This window comes from Carassius auratus, unplaced genomic scaffold, assembly GCF_003368295.1.
Source record: "Carassius auratus strain Wakin unplaced genomic scaffold, ASM336829v1 scaf_tig00013605, whole genome shotgun sequence".
Taxonomy (NCBI): domain Eukaryota; kingdom Metazoa; phylum Chordata; class Actinopteri; order Cypriniformes; family Cyprinidae; genus Carassius; species Carassius auratus.
In genome coordinates, this window is record NW_020524421.1 from 2815 (window position 1) to 28125 (window position 25311).

Genomic DNA, 25311 nt, shown 5'->3' on the forward strand with positions numbered 1-25311 from the left:
GTTTGCTGTGTTGTTGTTGTTTTTATCCCACGGGACTCACGATTAAGCAGATAGAAACAGAGTTAATGTTTCACTGTGAAAACGTTTATATAAATAACGAAACAAATGTTTAAATAGGAAACATGTTGAGCGGATGGTTATTTTAATGTTATAGGTGTATTTTAGCATGTAGGCAGTCAGAAATAAAATATAAAAATATAACCAAATACAGAAACTGAAATATCTATGTCAGATCTGCTGAAAATCCTATCAGTCGAGTTAACACTTATTGTTATATATTGTTATATATATATTGTTATTATTATTATTATAAATCACGTTTTCATTTGTAAATAATTTCCCATTATTACGTTGCAAAAACATTTACGTTAGCAAATGATTTAGATTCTACATTTAACGTTTTTAAAAAACATTTATAGTAATCGGGTAGAAAGCCTAATGTATAAAATACTTTATTTGATTGATGGTCTCTTTAAATGAGTTTTAGACACCTTAAGAGCTCTCCACTCAGGCTTGAAGCTCGTGGTTGTGTCTGTCTAAATGAAACTACTTCAGATCGCTGGATAATTACTGTTTATTTGATGCCACTGTTTTTGTTAAGCATGATCAGCTGCTTTAATCGCAGTAAATCTTACAAAGCTATTTTACAGTAATGAATCCTTCTGTATTTTTCTCAAATTAGGAAGCCTTTCCGTGACGTTGCTGTGTCTTGATGCATATGACGGAGGTCAAAGTTCAAGACCTCTCAAAATGAAGAGTGTCCAATGAAAAACGACAAACAGCAAATAAAGAGCGAACAACATTATTCATTGTTCAATGGACCAACCCTAGTTTTTTTCCCTGTGAGCCCCGGATTGTGCAGACATATGCTTTAAATCCCGCTCCACTTCAACTAAATCCGCCTGGGTATCCGCGAGCCACTCATGACTATATTTACCGGATATAGAATAATTGCGTTCTAAACCCATTAATGGGATTAAAAATGTTTCTATTTCCACTTTTGATATGCAGTTTAAGCAGAATTATATTTCTTCGCCTTCTGGCTTATAATTTATTATTATCTTTTTTTTTTTACTAAAATAGACAACATAGCCTAATTTTCTTATAATTGAATCACTGGAGGGTCATAAAGCAATGTTGCTCGTATCCTCCGTGGGGTGTCAGTGGGATTAAGATGAACGCAGAGTGCGTGGCAGAGAGTGCTTTGTGTCAGAGAGAGGGGAGGATTAAACAACCCTAAAAGCTGAACCCCCGGGTCAGCGACAAGTCTCTTTCTTATTACAATGACACCCGGAAGAGTGACGTGACGCGGGAGCTTTCTCGCAACAAGTAGCAGGATTCAGGGAGGTCTTTGAGGTTTCTTTTTTTCTTTTTCTTTTTTCACTTCGCTGATGACCGTGAGAATGTCGACGAAGTTTCACATGCATGTTTTTTTTTCTTTTTTCTTTTTTAATCAAAAACAGGTTCGTTTAAGAACAAATAACGCAACTGGCTTATTATATTTGACTATTTGCGCACTATTTGCTTGTTTTTAGCTTTTTAAGTTACGGTTAAGGCGACACATTACATAATTTTATACACATTTCCCCCTATATGCAAACAAATTGTTTTAAAATAAATGCTATCACATTATATATACTAAACCCTATTTTCGCAACACAAGGATAGGGCAATAGCCTACACAACATTGCTGTTCATAGCAACGCGGATTTGCATTCAGAAACAAAAAGAGTGAGCCCAGCATGGGCACCCGTCCAGCAGCAGACTGGCAAACCTCAACCTATTCACCTCCACCGTCTCCTGGCAGAAGAAAAAGAAAACATCCGTAAATCTCACCAATAAATCTATAACAGCCAGACAGACCTTTATCACATTTACACCACGATGTTCTAAAGTAAAATTGTCTAAATGGGCTTGTATTTTGTAATTTGTAAAACTGGCGATCCTTTGCACTCACTGTCCTAAATGTTCCTAATTAGCATCAGGTTTATCATACCCCTGCATATTTTCTTGCCTCCTCAGAAAAAAAAGCTGGTTGCCGTTCTGCTACGGAAGATTACGGAGACAGATTGCAGAGGACGAATGTGCGGCGCCAGATTAGCGGGGAATAGAAAAAGCAGCTGGGCCAATAAATTCCTTGCGCGGGCCTTATCGTGCAATTACACGTTGACATGTTTAACAATCTCGTGTTTTTTTCCCTAATCCACAAACCCTCCAAGAGACACGAGACGTTATGCGCTACAGTCGTTTCAGACGTGGTTAAATGTTTACTGAATAAAACCTGAAAACTGTGCTAACACGTTCCATAAAATATTATATTTTAGCGGACCGTTTTATTTTCAACATTCTTCTCTCACGTAAAATGTATTATTTTTCGTCTGCTTTATCACAACATCTTCGTGTTTGTCAAAGCGTGTATGTGTACAGTTGAAATTGATGCTTTTTAAGATAATCTTTCGTAGATCATTGAAAAATATACAACATGAGATTGTCGTGATCTAAACCTGACATCGGGGAGAAAGATGATGATGACATTAACACACTCTCGCTCAAATGTCCTTTGTTATGTAACATAGGCCTATCCCAATTCAGCCTATTAAGCCGGTCTACATAATACTTTCGTTTTTCATGTTTCTAAAAGCTGTTTTTACCAACTCCTAAATTGGCTTTGCAGTTTGTAATGACTGAAAAATGAGCTAAGTGCATAATTTATTAAGTGTGTCTTTGTTTCTGACAAATTGAACGCAAGGCGAAGGAACTCTTTAAGTACGTAATGGGTTTACGAGTGGTCCGAGGCCCTGGTCAATTTACAAACGCATTTACGTTCTATGATGCTCGTAAAGGAAACGTGCAGAAGAGATTGAGTGGGATACTATACGTCTGACTAAAGTTCTGCTCTGCGCATTTGGGAAACCCGTGCATTGGTAGTTAACGAGTTATCTCTTTCTCTCGGTCTCTTTTCCCGCATGCACACACTCTTTCTTTCCCCTGTTACCAGTGTCCGCCTGTGCGGGGGCCTGCGGCGAAGTGATTGTGAGAGACTCTGTTGGAATTTGGCAGCGTGGCGGCTTTGGAACGGCGCCCCACACTGACTGTCATTCAGCGGGCCTGCGCGACTCACTGTGCCGCTGGGAAGTGTCGCTCATCCGTGCACTCATTGGCCTTACAAAGCTGATTACAAGCATCAGCGAATTCCTGAAGGCAATGAGAGGCGGTGCAGGTGCACGAGTGGGTAAGTTCCTGGTTGGAAAATTCGCAGATGAAGCTGAAAGTTGTGAATACCCAAAACAGCCTCACCCAGTAAAATTTGATAAGTAGTCCATAAGAGGCGCTAAAATACTAAACATTTAGACTACCATTTCTGAAAAGAACTTCTTTATCTCTCTCTTTATTAGGAGACTTACAATAGCCTACTACTGGAGAAAGGGCACTGTAGCATCGACAGTCTGAGTTTTGTTATATGTTATATTGAATTAGGAATATTTAGTTCAACCTCGGTTTCAAAATGCTTTGAATAGCCTACACATCCGAATTAAAATAAGTTTTTTTTTTTGTATGAATAGTTTTCATGAGATAAAAATCTCAATAAAATGCTTGAAATTTTGAAATAAATAATAGTTTCAGAAATATAAAATAAACATGTTTGAAGAACGTTTGTACGTGTGGTGTACATGTAGAAAACTATTTTAATATTACTTGACAACCGAAAATAAATAAATAAATATAATCAAAAGTCTTAATTATTTTGTGAAGGTCATGTATTTTTACTTTATAAGAAAAAGCGGACTACGTTTTGATCAGATCACATCGAGTAACCCAAGAAAACCTTCGGTTATTGTGACTCAAAAATATTTGACCTTGAAAAATATGTTTGGAAAGTTTGAGAAAGATAACATTTTTAGAACTTGTTACACGAGTTTTTTACAACTATTTTTAATAGGCTATGTCTCTTTTTTATTATTATATCAGACATCCTTAGTTCAAAATATGGATTTCTCAAACCGCAAGCCAAGGTCTAAATAGCCTCACGTCTTTAGCAGGCTAATTATTTCCTACTTTTCAAGAGCTGACAGCAGTGTTGTACTGCTACTTATGTCCACAATTAAGTGCGTGTGGGTTAAAATATCGATTGATTTCAAAACGTTTTCAGAACAGAATTAGATAAACCGAGAGCGATCACTATGTCACTGAAATCTCTCGACGTCTCCACTACATCACGTTCCTTAAAAGGAGATCCGTCACCTGAGAGTTGTCACCCAACTGTCACTTGCTGATTAACGGACAAAAGAGGTCTCCCTGACGGTCTATGGCAGCTAGTCAACCAGAACGGACTATGCAAATAGCCCGGAGAAGGCGAGAAGATGGCGAACAGTGCTCTCAATTGTTCTTTGGATTTCACCGCTTTCCGCGCGCAGCTGCATCTCTGTAGTTACCCAGGATACTATTTTGCATTCGCGAGCTGAAGCCTCAAAGGTCTCAACTAAACAGGCATCTGAAACAGTTGAGCTTAATAAAGTGGAAAGCTTTAAATATACATAAACGTGAAAAGTGCAAGAGATTAAAGCAACACGAAACTTTACCACGTCATACCGACCAATAATCAGTAAGTGCGCCCCTGGAGCTGTCCAGGTGCTGAAATCCATCATGCTGAAAGGTGTGGCTTACAAATATGTCAACTTCAAGGCATTTCTAATATGCTTTTAGTCTAGCTGCAGAATATGATATAGAGTGACCAGAATATACATATTTCAAATATCAGCTGAAATGGTGATTTAGGACAGGCAGCCCCTGTCTCAACTCTTTCCACCTGTCAGGGTCCACCTTATTTTCAACGTTAGAGCGGGCACGGGCCATTTGTGTCATTCTCTTCTACTTATATTAAATGTACCAACCTGATCTCATGAATGCACGTTTAAATATCACGATTTTCTGTTTTTATTTGGCTTATTATGTAAACTAAGAAGTGGACTCTGGCGTGGTAGGCTTAGGGGTCTGGGGAAGATGCTTATAATATGCACGTCAAACACGTGCGCATCTCATGCCTAAGTCAGTTTCTGCATATTCTTACAAAATAGCTTACTTCAATGTTGTGAAATGGAAACCGGAAACAATAAGTATTTTATAGCCTATATTTTTGTTCTGAATTCAATCAATCCATTTTTTGTGTAAGGGTTAGGGCTTAAAATCAAGTAATTCTGTTCACACAATATGCAATTAAAGGATGTCAGCCTTTTTCTTTGGTGCTAAACAAAGGGCAACCTGAAGTTATATTTGTAAGTTTTCCATTCAGCACTTATTTTTATTTTTTTCTAAGTGCTAACCTTTCCTACCTTTTACAATTGACTGCAATTTGCTGTTGGCCAGTGGCTAAAACCTCACCTCTTCTAGCTCTTTGCTTTGGTTGGTCAAAGCTGCCAAAAAATAAAAGGCTGTAAATTAGGCCAATTGTATGATGTCTAGCGTAATTCTGTGGTGCTTCTCATGAAGTGCCAGCGGGTGAGGGTACAAAAAAACAGCCAGAACATTCTGTTGCCTTGTGGGGCAGTTCATTAGCACATAACAACCTCTTAATCATCAGGTGAAGTCAAAGTCTTCCTCTTATGTAGTGCCATTTGGTGCTTTCTTGGTTGGGATGGAGTTTAGGGTGGCACACACCCCACTGTGGCCAATGGGTATTACGCCCATGAGAATTTGTGGGTGTAGTTGTGTGCATGTTTCTTGAATTTTTCATGGGGTTTCTACAGTATATGTAAATTTTCAGCTTGGATTTACTTAACCACATGCATGTTATTGACACTGCCAATATTGGGCAAAGTGAAATGAATCTAAACTGATGTTACAGATTCAAACCTGCAAGTTGATTAAGATTTTTGGATAAAAAAACAGATTCAAGCCAAATTAGTAATATTTAGTGAATTAGTTAACTGGTTCAATCTACCAATTCATAGTATTAAAAATAATTTAAGGAAAATAAAAGAAGATGTGCTAGTTAAATCTAGATGCTGCTATAGTTCTTATCACTAATGTTTAAGCAGTGAAAAATGTTTAAGACCTACAGTAACTAAAATGAACCAACATTCATATTGTAAAACACTCAAAACATACTGACTGAACTGATGAAAAATATGTTGTTTTAAATGTGTTTCTTCATCTAATTAAAAGTTAATGTTTTTTCATCCAATTGGTAAGCATTGCTAAAATGGTTTGTGTGGGGATTAAGCAGAACTGGAGGAGATGAGGGAAGCTTGATGACTTTTCAAGACCATCCAATTTTTTTTCAACAAAGGCAAATGGAGGAGAGAAAAAGGGAAGAGTGTTAAAAGAGTGTACATGACCTAGGAATAGTAAAGGTAAATAGCAAAAATAAATAAACACTAATTGTCAAACATGCGTAATAATAAACATTTTTTAGGGTTTTGACAGAAATTCTCTCCAAGGCTGCATTTATTTAATAAAAAATGCAGTGGAAACAGTAATATTGTGAAATATTATTACAATTTAAATGATAATTTTGAATTTGAATATATCTTGAAATTAAATTAATCCCATGATGGCAAAGCTACATTTTGTGGAAATCATGAAACACAAGTTTGAAGTCATTAAAAAGTTCATTATAATAATACTTTTATTTAGCAAGGACACAATACACTGAATAAAAGACAGTAAATGCATTTATAATGCTACAAAGAATGCTTCAAATAAATGCTGTTCTTTTGAACATTGTGTTCATCAAAGAATGTCACCCTTTCTACAAAAAAATATGAAGCAGTAAAAACATTTTTTAACAGGGATGATAAAACAACCTTTGTTAATATTTGAGCACCAATAATAAGTGATAACAATTGAGCACCAAATCAGCATATTAGGATTATTTTTGAAGAGTCATATGACACCGAAGACTGGATGTAAATATTTCACAATATTACTGTATAACTTCATTACTGTAAATGCATCCACCCTTGAAAAGCTTAAGAAATGTCTTTTAAAACATTAAAAGAATTATAGTTATTCCAAAATTGTCACTGTAAGTGTATATGCATACAAAAAAATGTATGATGTAAATAACGTTCTACATGCATGGCACTGACTTTCTGACCCTCATACACAGCATTTAGAGGCATTTGCAATCATGAAGCTTTAAAGGGATGTTCAGGCCACACACACATACAAGTGACAGTTTATCCCTGATCTGGGGTCAAGTCTCAATCTGGAAGCTCTTTGATTCTTTAAACCCCAAACCTGGGGTCTTGTTTCAGACTAGTGGAACCATATCTGTGCTGCTTGACACAATGAACTTGACAGACAACCAGATTTCCCTACCAAGGGTCTGGTTAGGGTTACTCTATTCTTATTATGCTGTCTGAAAGAGAACAGGTAATGGAGTCTGATGCAAGGTGGAGGACCGCAGACTGTGCCTTTTATTCAGCACTACCTTGATTACCTGAAACTCAGGTAATTGCAGCGGCTCTATTTCAGACGCTGTTTACCCCTTCAGAAATAATCATCTGATCAGTCTGCCCTCACCTGGGGCAGAAAGAGCACTGAGCCGGCACAACCCCACTCCCCTATCATTGTCACTGCTCCACTGACTGTTTCACCACACCAGAACTACTGCAATACTAATATACGTCCATACACCTGCCTCAGTATAACGCCAAGTTTCCTCTTCAAAACAATGACTGACATCTCTAAAATCTGCAACAATCTGCAATTTGCCAAATACTAAGTGCTGTTACAGTATGTTTTATCTGATCAGGGGGCCGGGAGAGAGAGGGAAGGAGGGATGAGGAAAGCAAAAGAATACCCTCTTCTAGCCCGTGGGGATAGCAGACCTCTTGTATTCTTGATCAGTATGCCATATTTGACTGTAACTATTTCCAGACCTCCTGCCTGCTTGGTTTGCCTATAGTGCAGGCCGAGCCACAATAGTGTCCCGCCGTGCTGCTCTGGCTGCCTCCATGCTTTCAGGCAGAGCAGAGCCTCGCTGCCGTGGTGATTCATTATTCTGTTGCCCCCAGTGACCGGGAGCAGGCCAAGCCCCCTCCTGCCAAACAGCCCACTAAGTGGCAAGAAATGAAATGAGTGACATTTCCTAAAAGTTCTGACCTTTGTTTTCCCATTGAGTCAGCTGCCATGTTGGAGAAAAAGTAGTGCACTTTGAAAGTAGAGTGCGTACACATGTTTTAAAGCCGTTTGTTTTGCTACTGTTTTTTTTTTTTTTTTAGTTAAAACACCTGTTAGCCTGGAAAAATATATTGATATTTAAGGTAGTGAAGGCTTGAATCTAATGAAACAAATGAAAAAAAGTAATGTCATAAAATGAAAGAAAAAATATATTAAATATTTATTTTAAAAAAAGTATTTCAAGACAATAATTTTTATGTGTTCTACAGTACATTATTAAATAGAAAAACATAATAATAATTAAAATAATATTTATGGCACTAATAGTCTTAATTTGTTTTCAGTATTTCAGTATTCAGTATAAATAAACATTCTTTTTAATTTTTTTGAAGCCATGATTCCATAAAGAACCATTATTGGAACCTCTCCATTGAATAAAAGAGGTTATTTTTGTGAAAATGTGGAATGTGGAAAATGTTTCTTCAGATTATGAAATCTTCACTTTGAAAAATACATATATTTTAAGAACCGTTCAATGAAAGGTTTTGGGGGGGACCAAAAATGGCTAATTACTGCCAAAACTTCCTTTTGGTACCTTTTTGAATTTTTTTTGGAATTGGACCTGCGTTTGTCGCACGTTATAAGTGGCGTTGATCTCTTGTTCATCGCACCGCTGCGCTGTGTGCGTCTCGAATCTAAACCAGGTCGCCACTTAAGCTGCTGACTCCAGACCTCGATAATAACATCCTGACTGCCCACCGGAACCCCAGAAATCAAGCTGGCTACGGACGCTAGCGCTGTAACGGCTGCTCGGCGAGACCTGTCGGTCACACAGAGGCGCGCTCCCGCCGCGCTCGGACCAGCGCTAATTGGTTGACTAATTGAACCCTGCGTGCGGCTGCCCTCCGTTCTCGGTAATCAACTTGTGTTTCAGGGGGTGGAAGATTTCTCAAACTTCGGCTATTATTTTTTAAGGCCATTTCATATTCTTGACTTTTAATGTTCAGACACTAATAGGCTATTCATATTCATATTATTTAAATATCTATACTTGAAAAGACTTTTACAGCCTGTTGATTGTTCTCTGCTTGATTATTGGTTTACTGGTCAGCTCTAATGCATCAAAATATACCTTATCACCTTCAGCAAATACATGCAAACAGCATTTTTTTCTTAAGCGATGTTAAGTAGAAAAAAAAGACAAAATTAAGGTCTAGATTTATTCTAACTGTAAACTCTATTAAGTGAGCTATTCAGAGACCCAAACACACACAGTCTCTGTCTCTCTTCACTCCTCACCTGTCTCTATTTTTCTCTTTCAGCTCTTTCTTTCTCTTCTTCTTGGCTTCCCTTATTCTCTCTTCTGTGGTTTGGCATCTCTCCATAGAAGAGGATTCGGGAAGTTTGGCTGGCTGCGAAACCATTTCATATGCCTGTTTTACAGGGAAAACAGTATTTGTCTTTGTGTGACAGACAGTCACCGTAGTCTCCGCACAAAATCCTCTGTCTACATACGACCCTGACCTCTCTGTCACCCATGTGATTCACAGGTGCTGTACTGCATGAGTGGAGGAATCCAACCACTGTGCTCAAACTAGAAAGATGGATGTTGTAGCAAATATTATTATTCTTGTGGTTAGACATGTTTACCATCTTCACAATGTAATTTGTCCTGTACTGTTTGTGATAAGAAACTAATGGCTTTGACTTAAGGAGAAATGGGTTTTAAATCATGTGACACTGGAAAAAATCTGGAATAAAAATATATATAAATATATTAAAATAGAAATGAGTTATTTTAATCTGTATATTCCACAATACTACTGTTTTACTTTTAAAATTAATTTAAGAACACTGGTGCAGTCAAGCTGAATCTTTAACATCAAGGTTTTTTGAAAAGCACTGTTGAGAGCAAAGTACTGCTGTATTGATGTTACAAGAGGAAATTGCTCTTGGTTGCTGAAAGAATCGACATACAGTTCTCCATCTTTCAAAAACTAAATTAATAAAAAACAAAACATTCTCAGCCTACTTTCTGTCTTTTTGCTCCGACCAGTGGATATGTTGAAGCAGAAGAAGGACTTGATTTTGTACTACATGCACGTTCATCACTAACACTCAAATCAACATCTTCTCATATCAGGATTTCTGTCTGTTTAATATGTTTCATATCTGAAAAGTCCTTTTATTAGGTGTGAATGTCCATTAGTCTAATAAAGAAAGCAGGGCTTAAAATTTCCCTACACTGATTTTTTCACCTAAAAAAAAGAAGCAGGTTTGAGACATTGATGGGTTTTTTTTCTTTAGTTGTAGCAGTCAGGTACACTGAGGGAGGCTAATTACCTCTATAACAATAGGAAATAACTAAATGGACTCATAATGACTTACATTCAAAGTAAAGACAATGACCTGAACCTAATTATCCAATCTAACCATATACTGTAGAGCAAGATGAGAGATACCACAATTCAACCATCTGCCCAATCGGATCAGAGCAATCAGCTTCCTAAACCACTCGCTCATTTGGCTGAGGCACATTTCCTACCTTTTAACCTCTCCTTGCTCCCCAGGCTTGGCTTTTAGTATGACCGACAAAGTGTGCATGGAGTATATAATGGAATGGACCCAGCGGGGTGCAGGCTGCTTTTGGGACTGAGCCGGGGCCTAATGTCAGGTGAACAGGAATATGCAGTACGGTAGAGATTGAACGACCTGGGGTACTCTGCTCTTAGTGAGGAAAAAACATCTGGGGGAGACAAAAAACAAATAAAATATAATTTAAAAAGTGCTACAACGTCAATTTCTTTGCAACTTCTCATGCTTTTCTTCCTTTTTTTAATCTACCATCTACATTCCTTCCTTCCATCTGCTCTGCTCTACTCTCTCTCTCTTTATGTATCATTCAAATATTAGGGGTCAAGATTTCTTAATGCTTTTGAAAATAGTCTCTTATGTTCACAAAGGCTGCATGTATTTGATCTAGGGCTGGGATAAACGATTACTTTTTTAAACGATTAATCTAGCGATTATTTTTTTCGATGCATCGATGAATCTAACGATTAATTTTTTCAGACCGATTAAATTTCGATTATCTCCCCATTAATTGACTACTAACAATTTATACGTTGATTTACATATCTGAATGAAAAAAACATGAATTCCTTAACATTGCAATATATGTTTATTGCTCTCAAAATTACAAAATAAAAGACTGACTAAAAATGCATTACTTTGCACTTGTATAGAGATAGCATTCAATAAAACCTTGAAGCCTTGAAAACACATAGCTTACTGAAACAAGATTACTGAACACATAGGGCCTAGCTTACTGAAAAAAGTTCTTCTTTTAGATGAAAATAACAACAACTTGATGTCTTGCATTCAATAAAAAAGGTCACCCAAAATACTTGTTTAGAGCAACTGCAGTAATTGCAGTAACCAATGTAAACTTGAGGGTTTTAAGCTAATACAGAGAGTGCTTTTCCACAAAAAAAAAAAAAGCCTGCAGCCATCAGCCTGTCATAGAGAAAAAAAAAATCTCAGAATGCTCCACGTGAAACTTTGGCGTTCCGCCCTTTTTCTATGGTGTCTAATGATTTTGGTTAATATGCACGAGGGAGAGAGAGAGAGAGAGAGAGAGAGAGAGAGAGCAAGACAGCGCTCGTGTTGTTTGAAGACTGTGAGTGCGCAAGCGTGCGTGAAACTTTGGTGTTTCGCCCTTTTTCTATCGTGTTTAATGATTTTGATTAATATGCACAAGGGAGAGAGAGCAAGAAGCGCTCGTGTTGTTTGAAGACTATGGGAGGCCATTTGAGGCGAAACCCATTGAAAACTTGTGATACACACTGAAAAACTTGTGCGTTCAAGTGAATCACTTGTGATACACACTGAAACGCTTGCGATACACACCGAAACGATTGAGATACAAACTGAAACGCTTGCGATACACACTGAAACACTTGCGATACACACTGCAACACTTGCGATACACACTGAAACACTTGTGCGTACAAGTGAATCACTTGCGATACTCACCGAATCACTTGCGATACACACTGAAACACTTGCGATACACACTGCAACACTTGCGATACACACTGCAACACTTGTGCGTACAAGTGAATCACTTGCGATACTCACTGAATCACTTGCGATACACACTGAAACACTTGTGCGTACAAGTGAATCACTTGCGATACTCACTGAATCACTTGCGATACACACTGAAACACTTGCGATACACACTGCAACACTTGCGATACACACTGAAACACTTGTGCGTACAAGTGAATCACTTGCGATACTCACTGAATCACTTGCGATACACACTGAAACACTTGCGATACACACTGAAACACTTGTGCGTACAAGTGAATCACTTGCGATACTCACTGAATCACTTGCGATACACACTGAAACACTTGCGATACACACTGCAACACTTGCGATACACACTGAAACACTTGTGCGTACAAGTGAATCACTTGCGATACTCACTGAATCACTTGCGATACTCACTGAATCACTTGCGATACACACTGAAACACTTGCGGTACACACTGAAACACTTGTGCGTACAAGTGAATCACTTGCGGTACTCACTGAATCACTTGCGATACACACTGAAACACTTGCGATACACACTGAAACACTTGCGATACACACTGGATCACTTGCGATACACACTGAAACACTTGCGATACACACTGAAACACTTGTGCGTACAAGTGAATCACTTGCACATAATATTTGAAACACTATATATCTTTGCAAATATGAAAGACATGTGGTTACATAGAAACTTTTGCATATACCCTGTAATCGCCCACGTACTGTTGTGCCTGCACAAAGACTGCACTTTCAAACATTCTCGCATGTGAGAGGGCATAAACATTTTCAGTGTGTCCGGAAGTCATTCATTGCAACAGGAAGTTATAGCTCAAATATTCTCCACGTATATGGCTCCTTCAAAACTTGTTTAAATAATGAGGTATTTGTTGTTATTCTTTAGGCTTTTTCATATGTGTGTTATTGACAAATCGGATTAATTTGTTTATTTTTTACATTTTCTTTCCCATGTCCTTCGGTTCATTTATTCAGAATATATGAGGAGAATATTTGAGCTATAACTTCCGGTTAGTGGGTTTAATTGCATTTATGTAAAAAAAAAATATATATATATATATTTAAGATATTTTTTTTTTCTCAAATTTTGAAAGGGTAAACTCTGGTTCACACTCCAATACAGTAGGTGGCGATAATGCACCTAACTTTGGTGCTACCTGCCATAAAACCGAAGAAGAAAAATTATTATAACTTCCGGTTGCAGTGAAACGACTTCCGGACACGCTGAAAATGTTAATGCTCTCTCACACGCGAGAATGTTTCAAAGTTTTTATATATTTGCACAGATATATAGTGTTTCACTTACACGCACAAGTGTTTCAGTGTGTATCGCAAGTGTTTCAGTGTGTATCGCAAGCATTTCAGTGTGTATTGCAACCGTTTCAGTGTGTATCGCAAGCGTTTCAGTGTGTATCGCAAGCGTTTCAGTGTGTATCGCAAGTGTTTCAGTGTTAATCACAAGTTTTCAATGGGTTTCACCTCAAACGGCCTCCCATAGAAGTCTCTCGTACGTGCCCTGTCAGGCGCAGCAGTCATTCTATTCTACATCACTCACCGATCAAATAAGGCTTTGACAGCCGCCAAAAAAAAAAGGATAAATGCAGAAACCCCTGGACTGGTAATATAACGTTGGACAGAATGTTGATCCGGCCATCGCTTATATTCAGCGCACATAAGATAAACGTTTTGAAAAGGTTTTTTAGAGAAATAAAAACAGGTCGACGAATCAATGAGCATATTTTGCATCAACATATTTTTTGCGTCGACGTCATCGATGACCTTGAAGCGTTGTCCCAGCCCTAATTTGATCAAAATGTCATAAAAACAGTAATATTGTTAAATATTATTACAGTTTAAAATAACTTATTTGTACATATTTTAAAATGTAATTTATTCCTGTGATATAAAGCTGAATTTTCAGCATCATTGTTCCTGTCTTGAGTGTCACATGATTCTTCAGAAATCATTCTAATATGCTGATTTGCTGCTTAAGAAACATTTCTTATTCTTATTATAAATAATGTTGAAAACAGTTGTACTGGATAATATTTTTGTGGGAACTCAACGGTGATGTTTTATTTATCTATTTTCTATGAATATTTACAGGTGAATCTCAATAAATCTCAGTAAATCTCAATGTCATCTAAAAGTTCATTTATTCAGGCAGCCATATCACCCTGGAGCCCAAGACCGGTTGGCCAATGAAGCTAAGCAGGGCTGAGCCTAGTCAGTACCTGGATGGGAGACCTGAGAAAACTAGGTTGCTGCTGGACGAGGTGCTAGTGAGGCTCACCCTGTGGTCTGTGGGGGTCCTAGCACCCCAGTGTAGTGATGGTGACACTATACTGTCAACAAGCACCGTCCTTCAGATGAGACGTCAAACCGAGGTCCTGACTCTCTGTGGTCATTAAAAATCCCAGGATGTCTTTCGAAAAGAGTAGAGGTGTGACCTAGGCATCCTGGCTAAATTCGCCCATTGGCCTCTGACCATCTTGGCCTCCTAACCAGAGTATGTGAGCGGAGCAGAGTGGGAGCGGAGCGTGGAGTGGTGTGATTTTGAAAGGAGCGAGGAGCGGATTTTTTAAAAGTCGGAGCGTTGTGGTTTTCACTCTCTCCAAGAGCACTCCACCACCGCTCCATCACGAGTACAATTCATGCCAACGGCCCGTAATATAACTGCATATTTAGCAAGTATTCACGTTAAACATATTTAACTATAGCTTGATACAGATGGATCTCTCAAATCAGAAGGTTACAATGACGACAATAGCCGAGCGGGAAGTTATAGGTTAGTTCTCAAGGAGTTTGTCTGTTCCTTTTACTGAATATTTTCGGGTCGAAGCATGATTTAAACAGTTACGGCACATTCACACGCAATCGCTTTCGCAATAATGCATTCAAACAAATGTAATCTTACAGTGTTACTTCATTTGTATTTGATTTTGAATGAGCAGAAATCTGTAAGAAATGCATTGATCTGTAGATAAAATAAAAATGTAGTTATTTTCATCTCAAACAAAATTTTCACAGCAGAATACAGTAATTATATTAATGCTGACATCCATGTTATTAGTTTGGCATGTGGTAGGAAAAAAAAGTTTGCACACAATAGCCTAAGCCACTTTGAAACTCTCCTGTTATTATTATTATTATTATTTTTTTTAAATATAGGCTACGTTATGAATATAACATTTCAAACATACTGAAATACTTTAGCCACGGAGCGAAGGCGGAGCGGTGTTTCTGGTATCACTGAGCGCGGAGTGGAGCAGGAGCGGGAAAGTGTGAACCCGGAGCGGAGCGGAGTGATTATTAAATGCTCTGAGCGCGGAGGGGAAATTGTTGCCACTCCACTCCGCTCACATACTCTGCTCCTAACAATCCCCATATCCGTTGATTGGATTCATCACTCGGTCTCCTCTCCACCAGTAAGCTGATGTGTGGTGGGCGTTCTGGCACACTATGGCTGCCGTCGCATCATCCAGGTGGATGCTACACACTGGTGGTGGATGAGGAGATACCCGTGGCATGGAGGTGATCAGTGTGTGGCACTGCTGAGGTGGTGGAAGCTCAGGTTTCTTTGACAGTTGTCTTCAGCTCATCTGCATTTTTTTGGTCTCTTGTTTCTCATTTTCCTCTTGACAATAGCCCACAGATTCTCTATAGGGTTCAGGTCTGGTGAGTTTGCTGGCCAGTCAAGCACACCAAAACCATGGTCATTTAACCAACTTTTGGTGCTTTTGGCAGTGTGGGCAGGTGCCAAATCCTGCTGGAAAATTAAATCAGCATCTTCAAAAAGCTGGTCAGCAGAGGGAAAAATGAAGTGCTCCAAGATTTCTTGATAAACGGGTGCAGTGACTTTGGTTTTCAAAAAACCCCACCAAATCATCACAGACAAACTTAACACTGGACTTAACACTGGCTATGAGGTTCTCCACCCTTCCTCCAGACTCTAGGACCTTGGTTTCCAAATGAAATACAAAACTTGCTCTCATCTGAAAAAGAGGACTTTGGACCACTGGGCAACACTCCAGTTCTTCTTCTCCTTAGCCCAGGCAAGGGCATTGTCTGTGGTTCAGCAAATTCCTAGACACTTCTGTGTGTGGTGGTTCCAGCCTCAGTTCATTCCTTGTGAAGGTCTCTCAAATTCTTTAATCGATTTTGTTTGACAATCCTCATAAGGCTGCGGTTCTCTCGTTGGTTGTGCATCTTTTTCTTCCAGACTTCTTCCTTCCACTCAACTTTCTGTTAACATGCTTGGATACAGCACTCTGTGAACAGCCAGCTTCTTTGGCAATTAATGTCTGTGGCGTACCCTCCTTATGAAGGGGGTCAATGATTGTCTTCTGGATAATTGTCAGATCAGCAGTCATGATTGTGTAGCCTCGTCAACCAAACTGAGAGACCATTGTGAAGGCTCAGGAAACCTTTGCAGGTGTTTTGACTTGATTAGCATGTCACCACATTCTAATTTGTTGAGATTGTTTTTGTTAAATGTGAGCCAAAATCATCACAATTAAAAGAACCAAAGTCTTAAACTACTTCAGTCTGTGTGCACTGAATTTATTTTATACATGAGTTTCATAATTTGAGTTGAATTACTGAAATAAATGAACTATATAATTCCACATGTGTTAATTCATAGTTTTGATGCCTTAAATGTGAATCTACAATTTTCATAGTCATGAAAATAAAGACAACTCTTTGAATGAGAAGGTGTGTCCAAACTTTTGGTCTGTACAGTATCTATACTGTCACTTTTGATCAATTTAATTTCAATGCTAAATAAAAGTATTAATTAAATTTCAGTTCATGAAATAATCTATTTTGAATAATGTAAATTAAAATGTGATAATCATAATTTAAAAGGAAGCATTTTTTCAAGCATTTTTAAGCAATCAAGTGTAGTTCAGGCCTGTTTTCATTATACACTTTTTATTCTTTCAGATCATTATTTTCAGAACTGTCCGATCCAGTTTAAAAATGAAGCTGAACATTGATTTAAAATATTCTAAAGCAATGTTTTTTTTTCCTCCATGAAGTCTTTTTGTAGACTATCAATGTGCATAGCTGTTACCTGAGAAGTGCTAAATGAACGATTCCTCTTTTAAATTTTTATTCTCAGCATGACTAAAATGATAACAATCTAAAACTAGAGGATGGAACCAGCCGTTCTCATTTTGTTAACAAAATGTACTTAACAGCTGTTGTGGAATCATATTTCAATAGCTGAAGTGATTGGCCTGATATTAGAAACCATTTTATTACATGAATGTTTATACAAGTGATGTTAATTTGTAATTCAGAAAGCTCCCTGATAATTCTCTGTAATCTGGAATGCAGTAACAGTGCCCCCTTTTGAGTGGAGAGGCCCTTGATCTGTAACCTTAAAATAGACCATGAGTCTGTGGGTGAGTGTGTGTGTGTGCTCCTATAGTTCTGTAAGTTTTTTTTTTTAATGAATATCAACCAGTGAGGAATGCTTGAACCAGCTCACTTTTCTTTCACTGTATAAACTGCTACATTCAAAATCATTACAAAATGAAAATATTATTTGAAGTGAAATGCACATCCACATCAACAGGTGATACTAACAGTGGCACTAACAAATAAAAACATCACATATACCTGAGATATGTGACAAGTCACTAGCTAAAGCATCCCAGAATTCTTAGGATTTTGGGAGCCTGCCAAAAGATGTCAATCATCTGTAAACCAATCCAAAACGAGAGTAGGAGGGCTCCAGGGATCATGTTCTGGTTGGTATAGGATCTATGGATCTGCACAGCACCTAGCGTCAGTGATTACTGAAGTCAAACATCAACCATCTCACGTTAACTTACCTCTGATGAAACCGATAAAACCTTTCAGGAAGGCAATAACGAGAAAATGCAACCAGGAGAGCCACTTTTTTATATAATTCCATCTGTGTTGATGGGTCTGACTAATTTAAAGTGCTGGATTGTCTTTATGAAGTCTCACAATGTGTATTTGTTTTTATAAACCCTCAGACTCACTTGAAATGTAATGGCTTCGAACATGTCTTTGACAAACTGTAATACGCATCGAATCACAATCACAGGTTTCAATTACGACAGCAATGGAAATGTTCTGTCTGGAGGTGACCTAATTGAAATCTCTTGAGTCGATGTGTATCTGATGCGATATGATGTACCTCAGGGAGGGTACTTGAAGAGAGAAGAGTATCTCATAGATCAGAGATACCACTGATCCCATAATAATCCCATGATAATCCAACTGTGAGACAGCACTTAATCATCCTGTTTGTAATGTGATATGGATTAGGCCATTAGCTATCAGCATGGACACTAGACTCACACGCCTTAGGCTTTAATACAGCCATGGCTTGAGCCACTGACACAAAACTGAGCTCAGTCAAACCACCTTTCTCAATGTACTGTACAGTAAGTCAGTACTGTACTGTTAACATGCCTCTCTAAAAACATTCTCTAAATGTTAATACAGATTAGGTTAACGAAAGTACTCAAACTGGAGGTGAGATCAAATACTGCTGATTTTATAGTTTGTTAGTATTTTATGTTCACCAAGGCTGCATTTATTTGATCAGCAATTCAGTGTAAACAGTAAGATTGCAAAATATTTTTACAACTGAAAGCAAATGGTTTTCTATTTTAATATGTTTTTTGAATATAGTGCGTTTTGAGAAAAGTAATTTATTCCTGTGATGGCAAAGCAGAATTTTCAGTATCACTGCTGTAGTTTTCAGTGTCACATGACCCTTCAGAAATATGCTGAATTTGGTTAATCATAAATGTTATGTTAATAACAGATGTGCGGTTTACATTTTCAAAACGTGATACACTTTTGAGATGCATTGAATGGAAAGTTTAAAAAGAAGCATTATTTTGTAACATAAGTGGTTTTTCTGTCTCTTTCGATCTGTTTAATGCACACTTGCTGATTTCTGTAAAAACTTGATGTTCATTTCTTTAAAACATCTTGCTGATCCTGAGCTTTTGAACAGTAGTGTAAATAATACAATGTAGCCACAGTGAATGAGCTATACAAATAAATTCTTAAATGATTACTGTTTTCACAAAATATCAATTCAAAATTTACTAAAAATGCAATTATCTATTCACACGACTTGTCAATAAACCATAACTTAAAAAAAAAATTGAATTAAAATATTATTTAATAATTTCGACCAGTTGGTGATACTCTCAAAATAGCCAAATAGTGTCTGATTAATCAGCCTGGCCAACATATCAGTCCATCTTTATTAACTGATTCCGTAAATGATATTTTCTGGCATGTACTACACTTTGTCTATGAATACGCACTCCAGATATCCCTAAACAGGTTTGTGTGTGGCATATCAGTGACCCTCTGCAGTAAAAGCCTTGTATTGTTTCTTTAATTCACTATACCTTCACACTAGCCTGAGCGTCCCTTTCTTCCTGTCTGTCACACAGCCAAAGGGCAACTTTCACCCAGGATCCAGTGACTGAGTAAAGCCTCATCATCATTAATGATCTCTGCAGCAGAGGAAGCCATGAGATGATCCTGCACAAACAAACACACACATTTAAACTCAATAACATACGATTCATGTTTTTCCCCTGCACATATAGAGAAAATTGGAGAGAAAAAAAAAAAAATCATGGTGCAATCACAATATAATGCAAGGACACTGGTTTCCACAGATATCATCCCATGTTTGTGGAAATCCATTCTTCTGCTCACCTTTAAACACCTGACCCACAGCTGTATTCACTGGACTTATACAAAAGACTCCCTCAGGTTCTTCAGCATAGTTCTTATTATGAGATACAGTGAGACCAGAGAGACGTCTGTGAGAAAAGGAGAGTTTGTATCCTAATGACTTTGCACTGTGGTGATCTCTGGCAGCGGAGCTCAAATACATAAATTCGACATATTGTGTTAATGAATTGAGTTTGTCTTTAAAGAGCAAACCCGGTCGATAGCAGTCATCCGCACCATGGCCTGAATGGCTCTCAAGGCTACGTTCCCGCTCCAAATGAGAACAAGAAGTTGATAGGGTCAATGCGCAAACATATTTCTTTATGTATGTGGTGTGAAATATGTGTGTGTCGCTGTGAGACTATACTTCTTTTCACCTAAAGAGGAACCTCAGCCTTGTGCAATCTTCACTCTTTTGATTTGAGAGCAAGATATTCCCGAACAAAGAAAACTGTCACCCATTTTCTCTATTAGAAACTCGCAGTGAAAATGAGGCTTTGACTGAGAAGACATCCTTCAAACTAAAAACAAACGGCAGGATTTGCAAGGTTAACAGACCTGGAGAGGAAAAGAGACGCTTTATACCGAAAGCCCAATTTACTTGGATGTGTCTCTTTTTCTGAAAGGAGTGTTTTGATTTCAAGGCGATGACACTAACAATAAGCTTTGGGACTGTAAACAAAAAAAAGGTTACGTCCTGAGGAATTGTAACAGAGTATTAATTTTCCCAGTAAATGGGAATATGTTCCTCTATTTTTCAAGTCAACACACACACACACACACACACACACAGCGTCAGATGGTCATGTGGGATATTCAAGAAGCTCTGAGTGCTATCCTGTTTACACTTTTTTCAGATGGGACCCCGAGCACCTGGTAATTAAAATTGCTAATCATGCACAATTACCCATCCAAGCTCCCCACTCTGAAAGTGGCCTCTCACACTCTCTGCAAGTGTGGGGTAAAGGGGAAGAATGTTAGTCATCTTTTGATTAGCGTTCTGTGGCAGGAGCACCTCTCACCGCAGTTTTGTCTTGCAGAGCAGCCACCGCGAAGTCATCGACAAAAGAGAGGAGAACATCTGCTAGAGGTTGTCCGATGTTGCCAAGACCACCAGGCCAGGTGCAGATTTTACTGGGAGAGCTCGTTCCAGGGGAAAGAAGCACGTGGCGGCACCCTTGCAGGGCAAACATCCCGTCACCATCACCTGTTTCTTTGTGCGTCACCAGCTGAGCGTGCAGGATCCACAGCTGCCTCCAGCCCAAATCCCCTTCTTGTGTTTGTTTTGCTTCCAAAACGAGTCACCTGTTTTAAGTTGGTCACCTCAGGGCCTGTTTGTTATAGAAACCATTATTTGAACACAAAACATATAAGCAAACATCACTTCTGCTCATCATTTTGTAGTTAATAAAATCAGTAAATATATTTTAATGGGGGAAATAGTAAATAAATTATCTAACTATCTGAGAAAGAGTTTTTGCAGTAATTTTCAGGGTGCACTTGTTAGCAGTTAACTAACATTAAATACATCATTTTTTTATTCGAATTATTAATTTGGGATAAATAATGACAGTTCTTATATTTTATATTTTTTATCTAAGCATCTATTTTACATCTGAGTTTTATGGTTACGCTTTTATGAATGTATACAGTCCTGTCTAGTAACTGATTACATGTAATCTGGATTAAAAAAAGTACTTGTAATTGATTATACAACGTTTAGAAATGCACACAATCAGATTACAGTTACTTTGTATGAATTCTATGATTACATTTTATTCAGAAAATGCAAGTAAATAATTAATAAATTATTCCAAAAATCCTCATACCATTTCGTTTACTATATTTACATGCAAATGATTTTGAAATCCATGCTTCTGAATATGGATGAAAAAGCAATGGTGGATTTAAAACAAGTTAGGTAAAAAAAGAAAAAGTAATCTAAATACATTGGTTTAAAAACCTACATCATGTCACTAACTGCAGTTTTCATAATGTAATCTGTATGTGTGTATATATATATATATGTGTGTGTGTGTGTGTGTGTGTGATGTACCATATATAGCATCTATTTTGCACATTTTAGTTTTGTTGTTATGCTTTTATGAATAAATTTGTATTATTGCACAAAACATATTTCAAATAAATATTTATACACACACACACCCACACAGATATGAATGCATACTTAATGTAAAAATAAATGTATAGTTTAAAGACTCCTAACCTTTCTTGCTGACTTCCTTTTGGGGAGGTTCAAGCTTTAATTACGGGGTCAGCTGAGCCCTTCAGAATGCATCCAGGTTAGGGGCAGTCCACGGAGTAATTAGCAAGCTAGTTGGGGAGGGCAGCGAAAAACAATCGCCCCTGCTGTTTGCTCGAGCTCGCGCCCGTTGAACCGACTTAATTAACCGTGTAATAATGTCGACCTGAGGAGGGCTTTCGTGAAAGGGCTGTCCCGGTTCCCACAAACCCCGGGGCCAGCGCCAATCTTAGCCCCGTGCTGAAACACCGACGGGGAGAAGAGAAGTGAAGGCTTCCGCCGTTAATTAGGCGCGCCCTGTTGCCATGGCCACACACGGCCCAGCAGGCCCGCTGCGCGCGTTCACGCGGAGCACCGAGGGGAGTCAAACTCAGACCGGCCGCTGATTAGAGTATTGTTCCCGTGTTTATCATCGGGGATGTTAATTACTTCGATGAATGATCGTTTTTAATGAATGAATGAATTTCAATTGGACTTTGTTTCGCTCATATTAGGCTTAAATGCGTAACATCGAAGGTGCAGCCCCTACAGTTCTGTCAGTAATTAGAGGACTGGTTTATATGCGCACAAGAAACACAATTAGCTCAGTTAATTTGGGTGAACAAAACCGGATACAAATTAGAAGACGTTGTATTTAATTTTATGTTTAATAAATATTTTTTACTGTAAATGTGTCCACTCCATCTGCTATCATGCATAAGTCTGCATGATTCAAAAACACACTCAATTCAGACGTGATGTTGGCTGGATGATAAATGATCAAAAAAAAAAAAGATTACTTTAAATTGTATATATATATAAAAAAATCATTATCTGAAATGATGACATCAGTTTCTGTCCTCGTGTGATAGCGTTATAATAGTGGCCATCAATATTGTGAGCAATCGGTATTTCTATCTTTCTTTCTTTGCTAAAATAAACATTTTACTAAGAAATCACAACAAACAAAGGTTTCCCGTCTTCTGTTCATATGTAGCACACTGTATGTCTCTCAGGCTGGAGTGTTGTCAGGAGCAGAGCGTCCTCCTCTGGCAATGAAGGAAAACATTTGACTGAAGAGAGAAACCGGCTGTTAGTTCAATAGTTTCACAGATCAATAACAGGTAATTATGCTTTATATAAAGCAGCCTGTAGCTCATGTAGGCCTGTGTCTCTCGCGAGTGCATATTCATTCAGAACACTGTCAAACACAGATTGTTATTGACAAAGCCAGCAGATTTAAATACAGTCATCTGGTCAAAAATTAAAATCCATTTTTATTAGGACTTTGAAAGAGTATTGTTATATCATACAGTGTCTGTGTCAAGTAAAAGAGCCAGAACAACCAGTTTTAGCACACAGACTTGTTCTTTTTATTTGCAGGCCTATAATATTTATCCAGCTTGATTTAATTTTCTATATTGGTCTTTAAAACACCTACATGTTTTGGCCCCTTTAATATGATTGATATAATAAAGAATGCTTTTTTTTGATATTAAATCTTCTGAAGTCTGCTTATGTAAATAGTGGCTTTCAAATCAAGATGGTTTCAGTTTGATCCATCCTTGCTTTTGAAAGTGATGTCTGTAATCCTGTCATTTAATTTATTGCAATACATTGTCTCTCTTTTCATCAAAAGAGAACCTTGTGGACACTCTTTAGAGACACACCAAATGAACGTCTCTGATAAAGCAGTTTAAAGGTGGTTTATATAGAAAACTTTGCATAAATCAGTAGTGCATGTGCGCATGTATTTTACAGTTCTTTAGATGACCAAGTCCAGTTTTACCAGTATTCTAGATAGGCTGGATGTAATCATGATGATTCATATGAAGAAGCCAATTAATGTGGAAAGATTATATGTGAAAAAAGTATTTTTAAATCCTAAAGTTTATTGATCCCAAACCTGAGGAAATTGACATTTTGTTGATATAACATCTCATAACATGTTACTCTTAATGGCTCACAAGCATAAATATTTACATGAATATGAAATTTTGGATAGGCCAGCAGTGGATTGTTTTTACTGGAGTTATGTGCAATATTATATATATATATATATATATATATATATATATATATATATATATATATATATATATATATATATAATTTTTTTTTTAATTAATTAGAGCACCTTTAACATGATCTACCAGACTGCAGCGTTGTGGTCATGAATTATCTTGAGCTTTAAGAGTATAACAAGTATCAATGAGCTCATTCAGCATCTCCATCAGCGAACTTCAAAACTAACGAGAGAAATTTAGGAACGCTATCAAATGAAATTTCAGAGCAATTTGTTCTTTTATAATAAGAGGTTAAGAGGGGACCGTTTGACGACTCACTTGCCCTTTCTCTCTTTTTTTCTCGCTCCTTCGCTTTGCTCTCTGCTGCATTCATTGCTCAAGGTCAGTGCTGGAGGCAACTGTGAGGTTACGACTGTGACGGCAAGGTCAAAATCTTCACTGTCGTTTGACATGCTTTCCACCACGGAAATGTAGAGGTGAAGATGGGGCGAGTGGAATGAGCCTGCTGCATGTAACCTGACATTTTTAAATAGGTATGAAGAATACTTTCACAGTCCTTGACTTTCTTTGCATTCAAAGCATTCTTACCAATGGCCTTATTCTGTACCATATATGCTATGTACACACATATATACATACAGTGTATGTGTGTGTGTGTGCATACACACACACACACACAGTATATTGGTGTTGTCCTCCGAAGGGAGATTGTAAATCAACAGAGAAAAAGCTTTGTTTAAAATCAATTCACCAATAAATTGGATGAAAGTTTTTGCAAATTGTAAACCTTTACCAAAATTCCCTTCCAGGAGCCATGGTGGTCTCCAGTCAAATCGAACAGAAGTGTCATCACATCATAGACATCCAACTCGAATCAAGTAAGAGGTCTTTAGCAGCACCTCAATGTGTTCTGGACCGTTGAAAGACATTTTAAATCAATAATGAACCAAACCATCTAGCGTTGCCAGAGAGAGAGAGAGAGCACGCAGAAAGTTAAATGACTCATAAATAATTTGCAAATAACAGCAATTTCAGATCTAATAGAGC

General features: G+C 37.8%; 2 long non-coding RNA genes across 3 annotated transcripts; one reads left to right on the forward strand and one right to left on the reverse strand.

The window, feature by feature from the left end:
- Positions 1–9242: 9242 nt before the first annotated feature.
- On the reverse strand, positions 9243–22768 carry LOC113074079 (uncharacterized). 2 transcript variants are annotated; one of them, XR_003280594.1, is made up of 5 exons: positions 22223–22768; positions 21018–21326; positions 19662–19797; positions 10670–10870; positions 9243–9557 (listed from the first exon to the last, which is right to left on the reverse strand). It is a non-coding gene; the product is annotated as an uncharacterized LOC113074079 (long non-coding RNA). The 2 variants fall into 2 exon arrangements; XR_003280593.1 differs by lacking the exon at positions 9243–9557 and having other exon boundaries at positions 10368–10870.
- A 498-nt stretch (positions 22769–23266) lies between these two features.
- LOC113074076 (uncharacterized) lies at positions 23267–25185 on the forward strand. Its single transcript, XR_003280592.1, has 3 exons — positions 23267–23361; positions 24646–24797; positions 25074–25185. It is a non-coding gene; the product is annotated as an uncharacterized LOC113074076 (long non-coding RNA).
- The last annotated feature ends 126 nt before the right edge of the window (positions 25186–25311 follow it).